General features: G+C 43.3%; 1 long non-coding RNA gene across 1 annotated transcript in view; it reads left to right on the forward strand.

The window, feature by feature from the left end:
- LOC141985372 (uncharacterized) overlaps positions 1-20,253 on the forward strand; it is an 85,978-nt gene that overhangs the window by 23,363 nt on the left and 42,362 nt on the right. Inside the window, exon 3 of the long non-coding RNA XR_012638920.1 lies at positions 18,243-18,434. This is a non-coding gene — a long non-coding RNA (uncharacterized LOC141985372). The remainder of the gene's footprint in view (positions 1-18,242; positions 18,435-20,253) is intronic.

Here is a 20,253-nt window from a genome sequence, read left to right on the forward strand (position 1 = left end):
CGCCTGAGTCTGTTGACCTGGCCTCTGAGACTTGTTGCTAGGAGGGAGGAGTTGCAGTGTAGATGTACCCAAAGGCTCTGTTACAGCAGGAGAGACTGGTTATTATTGAGATTGCATACAAGTTTCCCCTCTAATCCCCTAGAATCAGTTGCCCTTAACTTTCCAAATATTCACCTTTCAGGCTGAAATCTTCCAGGCTGTATTCTCTTTCCACATTTGAGTAAAACAACTCAGCCAGTGTTTAGAAAGAGAAGGGCAAGGATGAAGCATATTTTCAAAAAAAGCATGAACCTTTTTAGAAGCTTCAGGGCTTGAGGTAAAGTCCACTGCAGTCAGTGGGAATGCTGATATGTGTGTGGGTATGCCATATTGTAACAATGTTGGTTCCAGGATATTTGAGAGACAAGATGGGTGAGGTAATATCTCTTATTTGACATATTTCTGTTGATGAAAGAGAAACTTTTGAGTTTACAGAGGGCTCTTCAGGTCTGGCTGTAGGTATCCAGTTTTCATTTAGCGAGGAAACAGTCCTCAGTGAGAACAACAACCTTTGAATTTTCCAGAGAAAGCTGGTTTGGAATTCACTGTTATGAACACTTGAGAACTACACTCAGGAAGAATGGAATATATTTGCACCATTTCTTTTTTCTTTCTGTTTTTTTTTTTTTTTTAACGCTGACCTTGGTCCTGCCATGCTGCCTGGGTTACAGAAGTGCATCCACTTGAAGCAGTTTGGAAGAATGGGGTCTAAGCTTGTAAAGTGTTGCTGTTCTTTGCTAAATATCTTTAATATTGCTTTTTAATTTGAGGCAATACAATTTTCATTCTTTTGTAGTTTGTCTCCTAATACAGAAAAATCTTTTTTTTTATAAACATGGATTTTAAAAATGTGTCCAAAATAGCTACTCTATCTGAGAGCAAGGTTGTGAAGGGGGAGGAGAAATCTCATCTTCCAATCACCATGATGTTCTCTTTAATCTACCATAGGGTCAGGGGCTGTTCAATTCTCAGAAAAATTACCAATAAGATTTTCTCCACACTGGATTATCAAATGAGATTTACGTATCATAGAAAAAATATTAGTTTTTAAAAACCCATTTTGATTATTTTGAAGATAAATGATATTGGCAGCTATGCCACCTTATACCAGCTGAGGATCTGGGCTGGTAACTGTAGTGGTAGGAGCCCTGGGCACCTGGGATCCCTGCAATGAGCATGTGCTGTGGGCCTGCGGGATCAGTCAATGCTACGCACGGCTCATGCGGCGCCTCATGGTCTCAGACACTGTCCAATGGTCCAGGGACATCTACACGGAACACATCGTCAGCCACCGACGGTACCAGGAGGAGTGAGCCAGAGTGACATCGCGCATTGACTATGAGAAAGTGACCAAGAGACTTGGACCATATGAACTGGAACCATAAACTCACTGAACATTAAATCTCACAAAATAAGGGTTAGTCCATCCTCATCATCATACCCACTCATTATACTCCACACCACACCACACCGCCATTATATGAACAACATATCCTCATATCTCAATGTCTGTACTTTGACCCATTAACCTTTTTCCCCCAGTCGGGGATATTGCAGATTATGTATTCCTTACGCAATCCGATCTTAAACCAAACTTCGCACCCCTTGATAATCTGCACGTTCTTCCCTGATAACCAGAAACTTCTATGCTTAAACTCTGTACTGTTCACTTTTCTTTTAAACATCATCTTAATAAAATTTTTAAATCTGATCTGGGGGAATGAATGGAATTTCAGAGTTCATACTGAAGAGAAATTAGTTTTCCACAGCTGTTCATACTGACCACGAAAGTGCTCAGGACACTTGGTGGTGTCTTAAATAAAGAAAATGGGCCCGATCATCCTTTTCTCACTAGTCTTACAGCTTTGTAATGTGTTGCTTTCACTGGAGTTTCTCCTAAGTTGCACCAGGGATAGGGGAGGAGAATCTGGCCAACATGTTGTGAAATTGGTAAAGAATCAAACTGGGATCAGCAACATTTTTGTGTGTCTGGTATTTTCTGAAGTATTTCAGGGTGAGGAATTGCATAAGGTTATGTTGACATTTCTGAATTTAATTAACAGTTTTACTCTTTCCCTTCAAATATACAAAACGTTCTGAATAACAGCATTTTTGCTAAAGCAACCTTTCCTTGCTAAATGAAAACTGGCTACCCCTACCCACACCTGAAGAAGAGCTCTCTGTAAGCTCAAAAGTTTCTCTCTCACCAACAGAAATTTGTGCAATAAGAGATATTATCTCATCCACCTTGTCTCTCAAATATCCTGGAACCACAAATGGGGGTGGGGGAAATAATTGATTGTCTTCATGGCTGAAAAACAGCTGTAGAAGAAACATTCACATAAACAGAGCATTAGTCAAAGGTGGTCTCTTCTAATCTATCGTCCCAGAAATAAATGAGGTCCCAGCAGCATCAGACAGAAGATATTTTAGTAGCTCTTGTATGTGCTTCAGGAGGATTTGAGTGATCTAATTGCTCTATCCGGAGAGCTATAAGCAGATATAACTCCTTATTTGGCACCTTCAGAGCTTTTATGTAGACATAAATTTAATGAAAAATACACAGTAAAGATTAAGAGCCTACACTTGAGCAGTGGAAATGGGAAGTCATTAAAACTAAGGAAGAAAATTCACATTAATATTTGCATAATATTCTAATCTTATAACTTGTGATTTTTATTAACCTGATCAAGTGGTGTAGAATTTCCCAGAAAGAATCAGAATGGTAGTGCTTTATACTCATTTTGGTCTCACTTTGTGCTGGTGCAAATGCCAACACGTGATTCCAAGCAACAGTGAGCTGGGCCCTTACAAGTGAACATAGTGCTCAGGGTAGTAAGTAAAACATACTCAAAATAGTAAGCACTACACTTGGTGGGATGTTTGTGGGACTGCACCTTTAACAACCCTACTTTCAAGTTCTATGTTAGAAATAATTACATTTTTCAAGCAAAGTCCAGTCCTCCTAGAAAACAAGAAGTCTTGAGTCCAGTTCATATATCAGTTTATCTATTTCACAGCAAATCCCATTAAGCCATTAGAAGTCATTTCAGCATTAAGTGTAAGAGTCTAAAGAGCCTTCTTAAAAGGATTAACTGAGTAATTACCAATTAGTGATTACATGGAATTCTAAATTGCCCAATAAAATAGTATCTTGGTGCCAAGATAATACTTTTGCCCTTCTATAACAGTTTCCATCAAATTCAAAGCACTTTAAAAAATGATACATTAATCCTTAAAACACATTGTGAGGCAGGGAAGTCTATGGCTCCAAGTAGTTTGAGTTATTTTGTTGGCTAGGTATTGTGTATCATGACTGTTTAGTATGAAACACTCCAAAAATCAGCTGGTTTCTATAGACTTTCACTGAAATATTTTAGGTAGACTTCCACCATAGACTGATACTATAAGATTGATTACCTCCTGCCAATGAGTGTTCTGAGCATTCAGCATCTCATAGGATTGTGTCCTCTGGGACCAAATCCTCTCCTATTAGCAAAAAAAAAAATCTTATTGATTTAAATGGAAGCTGGTGCATCAGACTCCACAGGTGTTCAAGTTTGGACCTAGACACCTAACTTTAGGAACCTGCTCTTGAAAATCTTGGCCCTGGTGTTAAATTACCAGTCCTGAAATACTATATTTCCCCCACAGTGGTCAATATTATTGACCAATTCAGTGGCTTTTGTTTCCATTTCTCTCTTTAAAAGCTTTGGTTTTGGAAGTGACATTTTCTACAGGACCTTTATTAGGGAGGACTTTGTCCTTCAGGCATTATAAAACACAGTAAACACTTAAGGTATTGAAACTCTAAAAGAGGCATAATATATATGCACAGATGCTAATATTCTTAATGTTTTAAGTGTACCTTAGTTAGCATAGTCATTCTGATACAAAATCCCTTTTTCAAAAACGCACTTAGAATAATAATGGATTGGTTCCATAATAAAGTCTTAATATGTATTGACAGCACACCCTGGAACAATTCCTTGAATTTCTGTTCATTGTGAGGAAATTACTGTAAAGTTTCATAATACAAAGTACAGTATTATAAGTATATGCTTGGGCAAATCCTGCCACCCAGACCTATGCAAGCATAGCAGGCTCTGAATTTATTATTTGTATTACCACAGCACCTCGGTGCTTTAGTCATGGACCAGGCAGTGGTGAAAGTAAGCCGGTGTGCCATACCGGGGTGTATCGGCTTCCCCAGGTGCAATTTAAAGGGCCTGTGGCTCCCAGCAGCAGCTGGAGCCCCCAGCCTTTTAAATTGCTGCCAGAGTCCTGCTGTCGGAGCCCTGGGGTAGTGGCAGCGGGGCTGGGGCAGCGATTTAAAGGGCTCAGGGCGGTAGCGGCAGCCGAGCCCTGGGCCCTTTAAATCATCCCTGGAGCCCCACCGCCACTTCCCCTAAGGCTCCAGCAGGCTCCGGGGACGATTTAAAGGGCCCAGGGTGGTAGTGGCGGCCGGAGCCCCGTCCCTGGAGCCCTGCTGCCAGAGTCCTGGGGAAGCAGCAGCAGGGCTCTGGGAATGATTTAAAGGGCCCAGGGCTCCGGCCACCGCTACCACCCAGGGGCCTTTAAACCGCTGCCAGAGTCCCCGGCTGCCACTGTTAGCCCGGGGAGGGGGAAGGAGGCACTTGCCGGTACAGGGTGGGCCGGGGCTGGCTCTGACCTCCCCCAGCCCCGCCCCTTCCTCCTGAGGCCACGCCCCTTCTGGGGGCCAGAGCCAGCCCCTGCCCAGCCCCATACCGGTAAGTCCCTAGACTTACTTTCACCCCTGGGACCAGGACTGTGTGATGTGCCCTAGGGTACACTCTGGACTGTTGAACAGCAGTGCTCCTTAACACTATCTGCTGTAAGAACAGCTACACTACACCTGGCCTGCTCACACAGCTTTCAGCATGCCAGTTCACTCAACAGGACCCTCAAGGCCATGATAAGGAAAGTGGTAAGTTGGGGAGGGAAAGACTGAGACACGCTACTGCCTTACTTCACGTTCATCATCCAGGAGGTTCCTCAGGCCTCCACCGGTTTTCTCCCTTCGAGCTATTATACAGGTGCCATCCCTGTGACATATTAGATGTAGTCAGGGAAATCTGGGAGGAAGAACCCAATGCAGGGAGAAACGTAATTGAGCACATGCTTGTCATAAATATAAAGGGAAGGGTAAATCCCTTTAAAATCCCTCCTGGCCAGAGGAAAAATCCTCTCACCTGTAAAGGGTTAAGAAGCTAAAGGTAACCTCGCTGGCACCTGACCAAAATGACCAATGAGGAGACAAGATACTTTCAAAAGCTGGGAGGAGGGAGAGAAACAAAGGGTCTGGGTCTGTCGGTATGCTGCTTTTGCTGGGGATAGAACAGGAATGGAGTCTTAGAACTTTTAGTAAGTAATCTAGCTAGGTATGTGTTAGATTATGATTTCTTTAAATGGCTGAGAAAAGAACTGTGCTGAATAGAATGACTATTTCTGTCTGTGTGTCTTTTTTGTAACGTAACGTTTTGCCTAGAGGGATTCTCTATGTTTTGAATCTAATTACCCTGTAAGGTATCTACCATCCTGATTTTATAGAGGTGATTCCTTTACTTCTATTTACTTCTATTTCTATTAAAAGTCTTCTTGTAAGAAAACTGAATGCTTTTTCATTGTTCTCAGATCCAAGGGCTTGGGTCTGTGGTCACCTGTACAAATTGGTGAGAATTTTTACCATACCTTTCCCAGGAAGTGGGGTGCAAGGGTTGGGAGGATTTTGGGGGGAGCACCGGGGAGGGATATGTGACAGGGTCAGGCCAGACGGCTACAGGAAGGTGCTGAAAGGCATATATATATTTTGGGGGGATTTTGGGGGGAGCACCGGGGAGGGATATGTGACAGGGTCAGGCCAGACGGCTACAGGAAGGTGCTGAAAGGCATATATATATTAGCACCGGGGAGGGATATGTGACAGGGTCAGGCCAGACGGCTACAGGAAGGTGCTGAAAGGCATATATATATTTTGGGGGGATTTTGGGGGGAGCACCGGGGAGGGATATGTGACAGGGTCAGGCCAGACGGCTACAGGAAGGTGCTGAAAGGCATATATATATTAGCCCTAGGATAAGTAGGTCCCTTTTCCCTTGGTAGTTGAACAGGGGTTACTGTAGGTTAATTAGGACACCTGGGGCCAATCAAAGGCCTGTCAGAACCTGTTAAAAGCCTCCCCTCCAGCCAGATAGGCGTGCGATAGGAGCTGAGGGAGGAAGGTGAGCTACTGGAGAGCTGGGCAGTGTAGTCACTGACAAGCATTAGGAGAGAAGCCATGCAGGTACAGAGGCAAAGGGCAGGTGAATCCATGCACACTAGGGCAGATGGCCCTTCCGAGCCACGGAGGTCTGAGGGAAGAGACCCTGCCAGAGGGGTGAGACTGAACTGGGTGTCTGGTCTGTTGTCATCACACCTGGAGGGCTACCAGAGACTGAGAGGCTCCCCGCCCTCTCCCGCCATAACGGAGGCCGAGAGGAATCCTGCTCCAACAGGGTGTGGACAGTAAACCCAGGGGCTTGGGGAAAATCCTTAGGGAATAGAGGAATACCCCAGCTTGCTGCTAACCAGAAGTGCAGGACCCACCAAGGCGGAGAGGAAGCTCTCAACTACAATGGGGTTTTTTTGTTGTTGTTGTTTTTAAATGTTTTTAAAAAATTTTACAACCCACCAAACATATGTACTTAAAAATTCAAACCACAGGTAATACTGAATCAGAGAAAGACATTCAAATTCAAAAGCTCCATGTTATAAGAATGGTTCAGCCATGTCATGTTATTTCATAGCTAGCGGCTATGCTTAATGGTCTGGATCCAGTAACTTAACCCAGATTTGATTATAATTATTTAGTGTAACAGATGGTGTACATCAAAGCAACCTGTGTTTTCATAGCTATGACTAAGGCTACATTTATCCCACAGAGGTCATGGAAGTCACGGAATCTGGAGCTGACAGTCAGTGGGGCCCAGATAGGTTCCAGCAACAGGTGACAGCAGCAACCTGGGGCCCCCTGCAAAATTCCAGTGACAGGTGACAGCCTCACATGGGGGAAGGAGGATGCTTCAGGCAAGCGGCTGGGGTGTCCCATTTTCTCTTTGGGAACTATGGTGGGAGAAACCATGGAGCCGCAGCAGCAAAAGTCACGAACACGTTTCCGTGAATTTTTGTTTATTGCCCGTGACCTGTCCATGACTTTTAGTAAAAATAACCATGACAAAATCTTAGCCTTAGTTATGACCTATTGTAAGGTTGTTGGTAAGAATTAAAGGGATTAATTACCTAGATATAATATTGCTTTTGATGTAGTCAGCTAGGGTACATTGCAATGATGTATGTATTAACACTGCAACATTACTTTTACACCATGCTCCCAATAACAAAAGTATCTATGCAAAGAGAAAGAGCATTACAGATAAAATGGGAAGATGCTATTATTATGGTTGTTAAATCAATCCCAGCCAATGATGAAATAGAAGCTTCACCCCCACCCCTGCATACAAAGACTTCAGGGCCAGACGCTGGTCTCGGTTACGTTACTGCAACATCATTAGCTTTAATAGGGTGGTATCCGTACATGAGAGCAGAATTCAGACCTGATTCTTGTGTACAAAGAAAACATAGACACCAAGTCACCTATTGGTGTTAAGGCTTTAAAGACTGATTATGGGGGTCTCCTCTTTGCTAAGGGTACGTCATGGTGATGTTGTGACTCTTGCTTTCCTGGCATCCTTGTTGTATATTCTGTGGTAGCAGAAAAAACATCTCATGAAATGCGAGAGAAAAATGTATGGCATTTACACATACATTTAGTTTGTGGTAAAATGGGGTGTAAATCTACCCCACATTAGCCTACTGTGCACTAAGTGTCTGTGCAGACCCTCTTGCTGAGCACTAAATGTTCCCTAGTGCGCTTGGGAGAAAATTAAAGTGCATTAGGGAGCCTTTAGCGCACGGCGGCAGGGTCTACATGAATGCTTGGGGCGCAATAGGCTAATGTGGGGTAAATTTACAGCCCAGCTTGCCACAATTAAATGTTCATGTAGACAAGCCTGCTGCTAGCAGTGTCTCAGCTCATGGAATGGAGAAATGTTAACTGCACATGCCTGTGTGCCATTGTAGGTCTTTGCTTATGGATGAGTGGAAAAGCTGCTTTGATTGTCAGCAATCCTGTATCATCCCTCAAGATTCATTTTCTGAACTATCCTTCAGAGACGGAATTGTGGCACATGCAAGAAAAGCATTTAGATGGTAGTTGCTCCTCAAAATGCAGCAGGCAAGCAGAACTGTGGGACAAAGGAAGAGGAGAGGAAAAAGTTTTTGTAAAGGTTAAAAGGTCACTTGGAACTTAGATTCTTTTCAGATTCTCTCAGCCTTCCCTTCCCTCCTATACATTGCTGGTATACATTGCTTCAAAGGGGACAGTCTTATACAGAAAGCTGGTAATTAATCTTGTTGCTGAAATGAAGTACGGAAAAGTTCAAAACTGCATCATTCACTTATAAAATAAAAGGGTTATCAAGAATAAGGGCAAAAAAAAATCAAACATCCCAACTATGCAAAAATCCTGATCTTTTTATTTGCTACCAGGCTTATGAGCACTGAGCTTCATTTTAAAAAAATAAAACAAGAAACCTACCCTCCTGGTTGCACAGAAAATGCTTGTAAAAGATGAATGCTGGATTCTCCTGTAAACACAGCACAGGAGAAACATCAAATAGTGCTAGGCTCCTGATAAAAAATAAAAACGTTGGCAACACTGAACCTTTCCCAACTGTGACAAATGCTGTAGCCCATGTTCCCCTTTTCTCAGATCAGCTGCCCACCATGTCCAGCTGGTCATTTGTTGCAATTGAAAGGTTGGCTGTGGGCATCTCACAACATAGTTCAGTAACACATCCAGCAATGCTTCATAACGTCACATATAATGAAAGGACATACAATCCAACAGGATATTAATGTTCACCAGAACAAGTCTTTTAAAATGATGCCTCGCAAGGCATATTTTGTACAAAACATAACTCTATCACAATGGTGAATATGGGAGTTCTAGGGTGCTACTTTGAGGTACAGAGAGTGCCACAGAGACTCATCCACATGGATCCCACCATAAGGAAGTTTTCTTGATAACCTGAAGATTTTCCTTTCTTAATTTTCTTCCATTATCTCTAACTGTTCCCCATTGGTATTGTGAGGGAAAATTCACAGGACATAAAACTCAGGTCAAGGCCCTGACTTTGGTCAAGCTTGCCTGCTTGCCGTAAACTGAGATCCTGCTTGCTTATGTGTGTCAAGGGGTAGGAGAAGGCACAGTGGAAAGTCCCCAAAATGGAACAATGGTTTTCTGTACAGAAGGGGCATGAAGGGGCAGGATGGACAAGTCCCCAGACAGAAAAAATTTGCAATAGTCAAGCTTATGAAATATATAACTGCAACAGTTGTGTTAGAAAGGTCGCTGACCGCAAAAGAACAGACAGTGAAGGGCCTAGTGGGGGAGACGCTCGTTTTTGCTTTTGACTAGTGTTAATTTTGCAATGTATTCCAAATAAGGTAATTAATACGGAAGTATGTGTAATTTGTCTGTGGTTTTAAGCTTTAAAAAGCTGTGTGTGCTTTGCATCGGGGGGCAGCTACTTAGAGCTGTTATGCTTGTAATCAGTAAAGGAGCCTCAGGCTTGTTCTGATCCAAACACAACGCATAGTTAATTTTCCACCACAGTATCATGCTAAATAATTCCTCTGCATCCTTGATGGTACCTCCAAGTTGTGGAGTTATTATGCTCTCCATCTACTATTAGTATTCAGTGAGCCAACATATATCTACTTCTTTTAATTTGTCCCTGTAAATCAATCCTGGTCAACCTTAATCATGTTTTTTCTTTTGCTTTTCTTCTGAATTCCAATATCTTCTGGTGATAATAAAAAGCCTCAAATCAAATGTACTATTCCAAGGCATTTGTACTATTTTCTCCTTGTTCCATGACACAAAGCTTTTGCATTACTCTATGCAGCCTCAAACTGTCTTACTGAATTACAAATTCATGTCTAACTTCTTGTCCACTCTCACTCAGCAGAAGTGTTGCCCAAGTTTCTCTCCATAGTGCTGTGATACTACTCTCCCCCAGATATATAACCTTTTGTTATTTCCATCCATATTTGTAACGTCTCTTTTTATTAGGGCTGTCAAGCAATTAAAAAAATTAATCGTGAGTAATCGCACAATTAAAAAATTATTTGTGATTAATTTTGCAATTAATTGTACTGTTAATAAAGAATACCATTTATTTATATATTTTTGATGTTTTCTACAGTTTCAAATATATTGATTTCAATTACAACACAGAATACAACGTGTACAGTGGTCACTATATTTATTTTAGATTACAAGTATTTGCACTGTATAAAAACAAAAGAAATAATATTTTTCTGTTCACCTCATACAGGTACTGTAGAGCAATCTCTTTGTTGTGACAGTGCAACTTTCAAATGTATTTTTTTTGTTACATAATTGCACTCAAAAACTAAACAATGTAAAACTTCAAAGCCGACAAGTCCACTCAGTCTTACTTCTTGTTCAGCCAATCACTAAGAGAAACAAGTTTGTTCACATTTATGGGAGATAATGATGCCCTCTTCTTATTTACAATGTCACCAGAAAGTGAGAACAGGCATTGGCACTTTTGTAGCCGGCATTGCATGAGGTGAATTGAAAAATACTATTTCTTTTATAATTTTTACAGTTCAAATATTTGTAATAAAAAATAATTTACACTTTGATTTCAATTACAACACAGAATACTATATGAAGATGTAAAAACATCCAAAATATATAATAAATTTCAATTGGTATTCTGTTGTGTAATAGTGCAATTAAAACTGTGATTAATCACAGTTAATTTTTTTAATCATGATTAATTTTCTTTAGTTAATTGCATGAGTTAACTGATTAATTAACATCCCTACTTTTTATATATTTTTCAGTCTTTGCTGGTGTTTGGGACTTGCATCCACTTTAGAGTCAGCTACGCATTTCAATAACTTTTTTTTTTTTTAACTCTCTCTTGGTTCACTAGCAAAGATGCAAAGTTCTCAACCCCGCAAACCTCTTACTTTCTACTGTTACAAATCCATGTGCTGAAATATTAGATAGCCATATAAATGTTACACACACATAAATGTGCTACTCACATCGTAAGGTAGAGGCTTTGTGTGTGTGTGTGAAAGAGTGAGTAATGTTGCCCTCTCGTAGGCCCACAGAGAGGAAAAGGCTTCTCTTACTATTGCCAATTAAAGGGTTTTTTATTTTAGCTCAGCTGGTAAAAGCCTGCTGAACAAACAAGGTGTGAGTACTAATCTTGGGGCGAGTGAGTTTGTTTGGCTGTTTGTGTTTTTCTTTCTCTTTCAGGTTATTTCAGTTACAGGGTCAGTTGGGACTGTGTGTGGGGGGACTGTTTGAGCCTTTGTTCCCTGGATCATCCTTGATCATCTTTGATCAGCCTCAATCAGCCTTGTGATCACCCTCGCCAGGTGATTAATGAGGGGGTAGGACTGACCTAGGAGAAAAGGCCTTAAAAGCCAGAGGCAAAGCAACCAAGGGGAGCTAGCGAACAGGGGACTTTACAGGGGATTGCAAACAGGGGAGTTTGTAAGAGGGATTCATAATATAATTGCTATGGTGCTAATGCTGGTCCTGTCTCCTCCACCTGCGCCTGTATCCAGACAGACAGCCTAACCATGGGTGCCTCTACCCAGATCCTGGTGTGGATTTGCAGAGACTGTGGCCTGCATTTCCCACTCACAGAAAGCCAGGTTTGGGGGATGGGTTTGGTCACAGAGATCCCCTTGGGACTTTCACCTGATGTGCTGAAATTACTGCCAAGCCCGTTTTCCCTGCCGGCTTGGGACTCCAGAACCCTGCCTTGTTGAGCCAGACACACTAGCCTGCTGCAACACAGACCCAGGGTCTGGGCCACGCCCCCAAAGCTGCAGGCTTTAACTGAAAACAGCTCTGCAGGTTACCTGACTCCAGCACCCAGACACGCAACTCCCAATGGGATCCAAACCCCTAATAAATCCGTTTTACTCTGTATAAAGCTTATACAAAGTAAACTCTCAAATTGTCCGCCCTCTATAACACTGATAGAGAGATATGCACTGCTGTTTGCTCCCCCAGGTATTAATCACTTATTCTGGGTTTACTAATAAACAAAAGTGATTTTATTAAGTATAAGAGTTAGTATTTAAGTGGTTTCAAGTAATAACAGACAGAACAAAGTAAGTCACCAAGCAAAATAAAGCAAAAACACGCAAGTCTAAGCCTAATACATTAAAAAACTGATTACAGGTAATATCTTACCCTCAGAGATGTTCCAATAAGCTTCTTTCACAGGGTAGACTATTTCCAAGTCTGGGCCTAATCACTTCCCCTGGTAGAGTCCTTGTTAGTTCCAGCAGACATCTCAGGTGATAACTAGGGGGTTTCTCATGACTGGCCTCCCTTTATCCTGCTGCACCCTCTTGTATAGCTTTGGCACAAGGCGGCAATCTTTTGTCTCTCTGGGTCCCCACCCCTCCTTCTAAATGGAAAAGAAACAGATTTAAGATGGATTTCATTATTAGGTGACATGGCCACATGTCCTGTTAAACCCCAGCCTCCATTCTTCCTGGGCTGGCCCACATGTACACAGGAACATTTGCAAGGAAACAGAGCCATTTACAGTTCATTGATTCTGAAGCACCCTTAATGGCTTCCACTTAATATGTCTACATCAGTAATACAAGTTTATGTCTTATCCTCCTAACTTCAGATATAGAAATAATACATGCAAACAAATAGGACGAACACACTCAGTAGATTATAAACTTTGTAATGACACCTAACGAGACCTTTTGCATAAAGCATATTGCAGTTACATCATATTCACCTTCATAAGCAGATTTTCGTAAAGCATATGGAGTGCAACGTCACATCTGCTGGTGGAATCTCTCAGGAAGCAGGTAGGAGAGCTACAGGAGAAGGTGTCTAGGCTGAGGAGCATCCATGCGTCCATGAGGAATTCCTTGAGAGTATTCATATGGAGACATCCAAGGCTGAGGAGGCTATCCAGTTACAGAGGACTGCTGTCACACCACTGGGGAAGAGGATATGATGCTGTCACAGGGAGGACACTGGCCGCTGGTTACTTCTGGCAGCAGGCAGTGCTCTAGCCCTACTCCCAACCTACCCACCATGGTGATGGAAAACCATTATGCTGCCCTGGCAATGAGCGATGAGGAATCACCCCCAAAGATGGAGGACGAGAAGCTGGGGAGGATCATAGGCTGGGGAGGATGGCAGCAACCACTCCCAGGAGGAAATTTAGGGTAGTGGTGATTGGTGACTTTCTTCTGATGGGGACCGAGGCACTCATCTAGTTGCCCTGACGTGGCATCCCAGGAGGTATGCTGCCTGCCAGGGGCCCATATCTAAGACATTACGGATGGATGGTTGAGGATCATCTGGCCCTCTGACTACTACCCCATGCTACTCATCCATGTGGGCACTAATGATACTGCGAGGTATGACTCGCACAGATCAGAAGTGACTACAGGGCGCTGGGAGTAAGGGTGAAGGAATTGGGAGTGCAGGTGCTGTTCTCTTCGATCCTTCTGGTCAAGGGTAGGGGCCCAGGCAGAGACAGATGCATCCTGGAGGTGAATGCCTGGCTGCGAGGATGGTGTCGCCAGGAGGACTTTGGCTTCCTTAGCCACGGGATGCTGTTCCTGGAAAAAGGACTGCTAAGCAGAGATGGGGTCCATCTATCGAGGAAGGGGAAGAGCATATTTGGATACAGACTCGCTAGTGAGTGAGAAGGGCTTTAAAGTAGGGTCGAAGGGGGAAGGTGACTAAAGCCCATAGCTAAGTGAAAAACATGGAGACCTGGGAGAAGGGTCAGAATTTGGGGGGAGCATGGGATGTTATAGCAGGGATAAGGGAGAGACAAGACAGAAGTGGGGTAGAGGGGGAAATCAAATCAGTATCTCAGTTGTCTGTATACTAATACAAGAAGTATGGGGAATAAGCAGGAAGAACTCAAAATGCTAGTAAATAAACACAAGTATGACATAGCTGGCATCACAGATTTGGTGGGATAATACACATGACTGGAATATTGGTATAGAAGGGAACAGCTTGCTCAGGAAGGACAGGCAGGGAAAAAAGGGAGGAGGTGCTGCCTTGTATGTTAAAAATGTATACACTTGGACTGAGGTTGAGATGGAAATAGGAGACAGACTTGTTGAAAGTCTCTGGGTAAAGATAAAAGGGGTAAAAAACAAGGGTGATGTCCAGGTAGGAGTCTACTACAGTACACTTTTAAAGTTTGCGGACAGTACTAAGCTTGGACAGTTTGCAAGTGCTTTGGAGGACAGGATGATCTGGACAAACTGTAGAAATGGTCTGAAGTAAATAGGAATATTGCAGAAAGGGATCTGGGGGTCATAGTGGATCACAAGCTAAATATGAGTCAACAGTGTAACACTGTTGCAAGAAAAGCGAACATCATTCTGGGATGTATTAGCAGGAGTATTGTTGGGATGTATTAGCAGGAGTATTGTAAGCAAGACACTCTACTCCACGCTGATTAGGCCTCAACTGGATTATTGTGTCCAGTTCTGGGTGCCACATTTCAGGAAAGATGTGGACAAATTGGAGAAAATCCAGAGAAGAGGAACAAAAATGATTAAAGAAAACATGACCTATGAGGGAAGATTGAAAAAATTGGGTTTATTTAGTCTGGAAAAGAGAAGACTGAGAGGGGACATAACAGTTTTCAAGTAAAAGGAGGAGGGAGAAAAATTGTTCTTCTTAATCTCTGAGGACAGGAGAAGAAGCAATGGGCTTAAATTGCAGCAAGGGAGGTTTAGGTTGAACATTAGGAAAAACGTCCTAATTGGTGGTTAGGCACTGGAATAAATTGCCTAAGGAGGTTGTGGAATCTCCATCACTGGAGATTTTTCAGAGCAGGTTAGACAAACATCTATCAGGGATAGTCTAGATAACACTTTGTCTGGCACCGAGTGCAGGGGACTGGACTAGATGACCCCCTGAGGTCCCTTCCAGTCCTATGGTTCTATGATTTTATGAAATGATTCATTACAAATCTAAGGGCTGGATCCTCACAGAAGCTATGTCAATTTACATCAGCTGAGTTTCTGGCCCTTGAAAATATAATGTTTTCCAGCTTCCCTTTATCTCTTACTTTGTTTTGTATGATACAGTTTCCAATCAATGTTGTCTGGCAAGATTTTGATCTTTTGAAACTTCCCCTAAGGCTGCTTTAGGTCACTGCTCCTTTATTCTCAGGTGTTTAGTGCATTTTTCTATATTTTATTTTATTTTTTTCCAATGTGCGATGGGAAGCAGTTCTGCTAAGTGTCCTGATGATAGGATCCCATTGGGGTAACCAAAGCATCGTGAAAATTTCCCCCCCAACAGCTATTAAGCTACCATGAGTGGCATCTTAATCTCTATCACCAGCTGGCATTTCTGGCAACAGCAGATCCTGTCAATAGGGACAGAGCTGCCAGCAAGAGTGTTTCATAGGGTCTAGGGGACTGCAGTCACTCACAGAGAAGGTGCAGCGAGGTAAATCGGAGTTCTGATAGCACAGATTTCTCTCCCCATACAGCGATCAGATCCCATACCTCCCGTTCAGTCCATGCTGGAGCTCTTTTGCGATTCTGGGACTCCATCATGGTCACCTCTGCTGATGAGCTCTGCATGGTCACCTCTGCTGATGAGCTCTGCATGGTCACGCTGGCCAAACAGGAAATGAGATTCAAAAGTTCGCGGTTCTTTTCCTGTCTACCTGGCCAGTGCATCTGAGTTGAGAGTGCTGTCCAGAGCGATCACAATGGAGCACTCTGGGATAGCTCCCGGAGGCCAATACCGTCGAATTGTGTCCACAGTACCCCAAATTCGACCCGGCAAGGCCGATTTAAGTGCTAATCCACTTGTCAGGGGTGGAGTAAGGAAATCGATTTTAAGAGCCCTTTAAGTCGAAAAAAAGGGCTTCATCGTGTGGACGGGTGCAGGTTTACATCGATTTAATGCTGCTAAATTCGACCTAAAGTCCTAGTGTAGACCAGGGCATAGAGGGAGACAAGTGGCTGAATAGCAGTGGTGGGAGGCCCATGGGAGTATGGGGGGGGGAGTAGGGGGAGGAAAGGAAGGTGGTGAAATGTTAAATGACATTTTGCTGTCAAGTGAATTATAGGAAGGGCAAAATATTCATTAAATGCGTCATAGAAACTGGCCATAAAGGACTAGAAATGCAGTCTGAGTCATAAAGCTTTCATCTGGAAGTGAAAGAGTAATTTGCTTGTTTTCATTGTGCTGTCATCAGGCTGACACAACTCTAATTTTAGAGTAGCAGCCTTATTAGTCTGTATCCGCAAAAAGAACAGGAGTACTTGTGGCACCTTAGAGACTAACACATTTATTTGAGCATAAGCTTTCGTGAGCTCAAATAAATGTGTTAGTCTCCAAGGTGCCACAAGTACTCCTGTTCTTTTAACTCTAATTTTGTTACCAAAAATAGTTATGATACAAATATAAAGGGTTCATAAATTACATGTTTCTGCCCTCGTATCAATTGCTATTTAAAGTTGTTTGACAAATAATGGGTATCTGGAGAAATCTCTCACACCAACAGAGTCTGAACAGATCTTAGAATGCACATTGATCGGATTTCCTAGTATTCTTTAAAGTCTTGTGGCAGTGCTTGTTCATTAGACAGCAATCACTGTTTCTGTAGTATGAACACAGAAGCCAGTTACAGAAATGGCAGCTTTTTCATTGACTTTAGTGGAGGCAGGATTCTGATCTCTTATTTAGAACTGCAGTCAAGCAAATTGAACTTCCTCCCAGTCTTGGGTGCCACAGACTCATCATTTCAAGAGCTTATCCATATTATTTAGTTTTTCGCAACTGAATAGGGTTTCCCCAGCCTACAGCCATAAAATACCAGTGTTTGAGGCTTCTAAAAAAAAGCATGAATCCAAAACAAAATAAACAGGGACATCTAACTGATGCTAACTGCTCACCCACCACGGAGTTACACATTAACAGAATCATTTGATGTACAAAAAAGACCCTGGTCAAATGCACACTTTGTGGGAATACATTGCCTACAACCTCTGCTGCTGTCACTACTGGTCCACTGTCATTGAGAGTACCTGATTAAAAGAATACTGCCTGCATTTCAGAAATGGCTGTTAAACTGAAAGAAAACAGTCAAACTACCTGGATGGGGGTAGCAGGTCATAAGCCCTACAGTCCCATGTTAGGTCTTTTTTGTTGAGTTTAATTTTATTTTTTCTATTTATTTTAACTTTGACAACACAGTTAGCTTGTGAAGGCTGCTATTAAAATAAATATTAGTACAATTTGGTTACCAGAACACAATGTACTGTTTACAACATTCAGAACAAGATAGCTAGTGAGAGAGAATAAATTCACTCAATTCCCTTCAGTAAGCAGAAGTCGTAGGACGCCTCTGTCCTCAAACCTCAAAGCAACCATTACACTCTCAACTCCTAGAATGGCAATATCACAGTGCTTTGTCATCCACCCCTTTAAGCCAGGCTCTTTCTTGTATGATTCACATACCACGTGTGAAATTGGGACCCTTGACCTGCCAGCTCTTCCCTTTTCTATCTATTACCTTTCCACCCTTCTTATCTCTTTTTCTTTCTCCTTTTCTCTATTCCTCTTATTAGGGTATGTCTACACTACGAAATTAGGTCGATTTTATAAAAGTCGATCTTTAGAAAGCAATTTTATATAGTAGATTGTGTATGTCCCCACTAAGCGCAGTAGGTTGGCGGAGTGCGTCCTCAATACCATGGCTAGCATCGACTCACGGAGTGGTGCACTGTGGGTAGCTATCCCACAGTCTCTGCTGCCCATTGGAATTCTGGGTTAAGCTCCCGATGCCTGATGGGGCAAAAACATTGTCATGGGTGGTTTTGGGTACATGTCGTCAGTCTCCCCTTCCTCCCTCCCTGAAAGCAATGGCAGATAATCGTTTTGCGCCTTTTTTCCTGGGTTACCCGTGCAGACGCCATAGCACGGCAAGCATGGAGCCCGCTCACTCAGCGCTGCTGTTGTGAGCATTGTAAACACCTCGCACATTATCCTGCAGTATACGCAGAACCTAGCTAAGAGACGCCGGCACGAGGACGATTGTGAGGAGGACATGGACACAGACGTTCCTGAAAGCACAGGATGTGGCAACTGGGACATCATGGTGGCAGTGGGGCTGGTTGATACAGTGGAACGCCTATTCTGGGCCCGGCAAACAAGCACAGACTGGTGGGATCGCATAGCGTTGCAGGTATGGGATGATTCCCAGTGGTTGCAAAACTTTCGCATGTGTAAAGCCACTTTCATGGAACTTTGTGAGTTGCTTTGCCCAGCCCTGAAGCACAGAAATGCCAAGGTGAGAGCTGCCCTGATAGCTGAGAAGCGAGTGGCGGTAGCCCTGTGGAAGCTTGCAACGTCTGACTGCTACTGGTCAGTGGGGAATCAATTTGGAGTGGGCAAATCTGCAGTGGGGACTGCTGTGATCCAAGTAGCCAAGGCAATCAGTGACCTTCTGCTAGCAAGCGTAGTGACTCTGGGAAATGTGCAGGTCATAGTGGATGGCTTTGCTGCAGTGGGGTTCCCTAACTGTGGTGAGGTGATAGATGGAACGCATATCCCTATCTTGGCACCAGACCACCTTACCAACCAATACTTAAACCACAAGGGGTACTTCTCAATAGTGCTGCAAGCTCTGGTGGATCACAAGGGATGTTTCACCGATATCAAAGTGGGATGGCCCAGAAAGGTGCATGACACTCGCATCTTTAGGAATTCCAGGCTGTTCGAACAGCTGCAAGAAGGGACTTACTTCCCAGACCAGAAAATTACCACTGGGGATGTTAAAATGCCAATAGTTATCCTTGGGGACCCAGCCTACCCTTTGCTCCCATGGCTCATGAAGCTGTACACAGGCAAACTGGACAGTAGTAAGGAACAGTTTAACTATAGGCTGAGCAAGTGTAGAATGGTGGTAGAATGTGCCTTTGGACATTTAAAAACTTGCTGTCACTGTTTTCTGACTAGGTTAGACCTCAGCGCAACCAACATTCCCATTGTTATTGCTGCTTGCTGTGTGCTCCATAATATCTGTGAGAGAAACGGGGAGACGTTTATGGCAGCGTGGGAGGTTGAGGCAAATCACCTGGTGGCCAAATTTGAACAGCCAGACACCAGGGCGATTAGAAGAGCACAGCTAGGTGCGCTGCACATCAGACAGGCTTTGAAAAACAGTTTCATGACTGGCCAGGCTATGGTGTGACCGTTGTGTGTGTTTCTCCTTGATGCAAAACCACCCCCTTTATTGAATTTACTTCCCTGTAAGCCAATCCCCCTGCCCCCTTCAACCATAGCTGGCAAAGGAAATAAAATCCCTATTGTTTTGAATCCATGCATTTGTTATTTATTAAAAGAAAAGGAAGATCACTGACAAAGAAGCCCGGGTGAATAGAGGGGAATGATCATGTCCCTCGATCTGCTGGCAATGCTCCTACTTATACAGCTCAAAATGCCGTTAGCCTTCCTGGGAACAAGGACACACTGTTGACTCATATCCAGCTTCTCGTCCACTGTAACCCCTAGGTCCTTTTCTGCAGAACTGCCACCTAGCCACTCGATCCCCAGCCTGTAGGAGTGCATGGGATTCTTCCTTCCTAAGTGTAGGACTCTGCACTTGTCCTTGTTGAACCTCATCAGATTTCTTTTGGCCCAATCCTCTAATTTGTCTAGGTCCCTTTGTATCCTATCCCTACCCTCCAGCGTATCTACCACTCCTCCCAGTTTAGTGTCATCTGCAAACTTGCTGAGGGTGCAATCCATGCCATCCTCCAGATCATTAATAAAGATATTGAACAAAACCAGCCCCAGGACCAACCCATGGGGCACTCCGCTTGATACCAGCTGCCAACTAGACAAGGAGCCATTGATCGCTACCCATTGAGCCCGACAATCTAGCCAGCTTTCTATCCACCTTATAGTCAATTCATCCAGACCATACTTCTTTAACTTGCTGGCAAGTTCTCCAGGATGATTCCTTTTAGCCAAGCGCAAACAGCCCAGCATGAACGGAGTCC

Source organism: Natator depressus, chromosome 3 (assembly GCF_965152275.1).
Source record: "Natator depressus isolate rNatDep1 chromosome 3, rNatDep2.hap1, whole genome shotgun sequence".
Taxonomy (NCBI): Eukaryota; Metazoa; Chordata; order Testudines; family Cheloniidae; genus Natator; species Natator depressus.